The sequence below is a fragment of the Octodon degus genome, unplaced genomic scaffold, assembly GCF_000260255.1.
Source record: "Octodon degus isolate 3935 unplaced genomic scaffold, OctDeg1.0 scaffold00014, whole genome shotgun sequence".
Classification (NCBI taxonomy): domain Eukaryota; kingdom Metazoa; phylum Chordata; class Mammalia; order Rodentia; family Octodontidae; genus Octodon; species Octodon degus.
Genome location: NW_004524590.1, coordinates 23,753,951 through 23,757,083, shown reverse-complemented (window position 1 = coordinate 23,757,083; position 3,133 = coordinate 23,753,951). Strand labels below are relative to the sequence as shown.

Here is a 3,133-nt window from a genome sequence, read left to right as displayed (position 1 = left end):
TTCTTTCTCTTCTTCTTTCTTCTTCTTCTTCTTCTTCTTCTTCTTCTTCTTCTTCTTCTTCTTCTTCTTCTTCTTCTTCCTCTTCCTCTTCCTCCTCTTCCTCTTCCTCCTCTTCCTCCTCCTCCTCCTCCTGTTTCTTCTTCCTCTTCTTCCTCTTCTTTATTTTAAAAAAGGGTCTACAGGGTGTTCAGGATCTCACTACTAGACTGGACTCATAGTGATCTGCCTATTTAAAGCCTCCCAAGAGCTGGGATTACAGGCATGTGCCACCACACCCAGTCTCAATTGCTGTCTCAGCATGCCCTGGGGGCAGGGGCAGAATGGCAGGCCTGAGGATTGAACTCAGGCCCCTGTTCCTGCTTGCAGGTGCTTTAATCTGCTGAGCTATTTGGTAAGCCCTTAAGTTGCGAAGGAGTTTTTTTTGTATTTTTTGAGGCTACTCATGCTGCCTTAAGGGCAGGTCTAGGGATTGAACCGCAGTCTCCTGCACCTGACTAAGTTCGCCAGCCCAGTAACTTAAACAACTGAGCTATCCTGCAAGCCCCCCTCTTGGCTAACTTATAAACTAAAACTTTCCTAAAAATTAATACTAGCCTGCTTATTACACATTAACTTGCTATATTTCTTATTCCTCCTAACCTCAGCACCGATATATGTGTAATTAGAATTTAGAGAAGAGCACTAAAATTGGGAGCAGAACAAAGTACTATTTACTTTAAGGTTTTGCTGAGAAGTGGAAGTATTAATAGGCACCTCAAAGCAGTGAAAACAGATGTTCACTTCAATGTGTTCAGGCACTCATTTCCCAAGCTTTACATGCTTTCTGAATCAACAATGCCAACAAAACCAATTAGCAGCTATTTCAATTACTAATTGCAAGGTGCACTGTTCAGACCAGATATGCAGACATACTTCTCTGAACTTTAGAATGCATGATTACACAGAAAGAAAGGGAGCAAATGTTACAAGACAATGTTGAATGTGAACAGTGTTAAACAGTGATATGGTGTTAAGTGGATACAGAGGATCAGTAATGCTTTTAGACACTGGAAACCAAAGATAGTTCACAGAGGAGTTCAATTTTATCCTATCATGAAGGCTAAAGGAGAAAAAGAAGACATAGGATGAAACCATTTCATGAGAAGGAAACAGTTAGTTGAAAGGTGCTGAAATATAGGAGTTTGAGGAATTTACAGAGACAGACACATTTAATATGTTCAAAGGGAACATAGGCATGTATAGCTTGTGTACTCATGCATGGGAGGGGCTGACAGAGGGAAAAAGCATTGTGAGAGCTAAAAGAATGGAGAAAAGGGAATGTTAAGGAGAACTTGGAAGGAATTAGCTGGTTTCAGATAGGGAATGGCCTAACCATGTTAAGAAGCTAATTTCTAGAAAGGCGAGAAACTAAGGAAGCAAAACAAAATGAGGAAAGGGGGTGTCAGATGTATAGTTAGATAGATAGATAGATAGATAGATAGATAGATAGACAGATAGATAGATTAAATATCACTGTTAGAAGAAGAGTTAGATCTCTTAACTCTACTTCCTCAGATGGAACACTTTTCACTGTTCTGCTTCTACATGTAGTACTTTTGTAGTTATCTTCAAATCTATAAATAATATGCTTATGTCATTCCTTCTGAACTTTAGACATTATCTATTGACTTTCTGAAATAATTTATGAGAACTTACTTTGCGCCCAGCATGGCTATCTTTTATGATTGCATTGATATTTTATGCATCGACTGATTATTTAAAGTCTTTTATACATCCATACATTTCTTTTTCAGCATGCTTCCTTGTTCTTGTCATCCATCAGACCAGCCACCATGTTCTGAAGATTCTCCTGGCAGACTGACTTTTTCTTCTACTCCTACTCCTTCCTGCTAGGTTAGGTCATGGCTGAATGAGCCTGGTCATGGTTTTCTATACCTCAGTCTGTCCATCAGTTTCTATCTCCCATCTAACAATGGTCCTCTCCTTTTGTTTTCAATGAAGAATTGAAGTTTTATAATTCCTTTTTTAAAATATTACTTTTAATGAGATGATGAGAAGGAAAGAAGAAGAATGTATTTGTACACTTTGTGATCTTGAGCTAGAAATGGAGATACTGCAGGACTCTTTTCATTTGCTCCCCACATCTGCTCTTTGCCCATCTTTAGTCTGTTCTTTTCCTAGGGAACCAAGCATGCAAGGAGCGCATCAGTGATCTCCTCACCTCACGATGCCTTTTGGGTCTCTCTGATGGTAGAATATGGCATATAATGGAAGGAAGAAAGGGAAGAGAGATAAGAGTCTTCATGTCACCAGATTTCTTCCTATGGTCCAGCTCAAGCTGGCTTTTTACTTGTACCAAAAGCCAGGGGTTTTTTTTTGACTGGTACTTGCCTCTGGCTTTTGTTTTTGGGTTTCACTGATTACACCTTTTGCTAGCAACTTTCAGACTCCTATTCCTAGCCAGGATGCTAACTCATCTTACATTAACTATGTCAACTCTTTGTAAATTTCCCCTGTGCTCCCTCTTGGTAAATTCTCACCGGTTGTGTCATTTGATGGGCACATGTTTCTTGTCATAATGCATTAATAAAGTCAAAGGAGACATGAAACTATTGAATAAAAGAAATGCTAAGATTAACCCTTCATAAAGTATAGTTAAAGTCTCCATTAAAGTCCCTGTGAGAAACACAAAAATACAAGCATAAAAATATAATTGAAAAACTTCGGAGACCCAGTCCTAGCCCAGGTCCCGTGAGTGTGTGGGAGTTTCCTGCTACCCTGCGCCAGCGGGATGAGTCCCAGCCCAGGTGCAGCATGGGTCGGACCCTCTCCCACCCCCTTGGGCCACCCCCCTCCACTCTGCAGTACCTCCCCCACCCCGCCTGCCTAGTAGGAATTTCTGCCCCATCCGGGAACCCCCAGATGCAGTCCTAGCCCAGGTCCTGTGAGTGTGTGGGAGAGCTTCCTCTTCCCGCTACATCACCTTGCCCTCTCCAGACACTGCTGAGGCCTGGCATACACTCCTGGGGTGTAATCCTGCAGCTGCAATCCCTGCAGAGAGTGTAGAGGATAGATCCAACCAGCTAGTCCAGGAGCAAGACATCTCACCACAAGAGCACAACAGGTTCACCCT

At 41.7% G+C, this 3,133-nt stretch overlaps 1 protein-coding gene across 1 annotated transcript in view; it reads right to left on the bottom strand.

Annotated features, from left to right (window-relative positions):
- Nucleotides 1-3,133, bottom strand: part of Thsd7b (thrombospondin type 1 domain containing 7B) — a 1,039,160-nt gene that overhangs the window by 475,445 nt on the left and 560,582 nt on the right. The window lies entirely within an intron of this gene.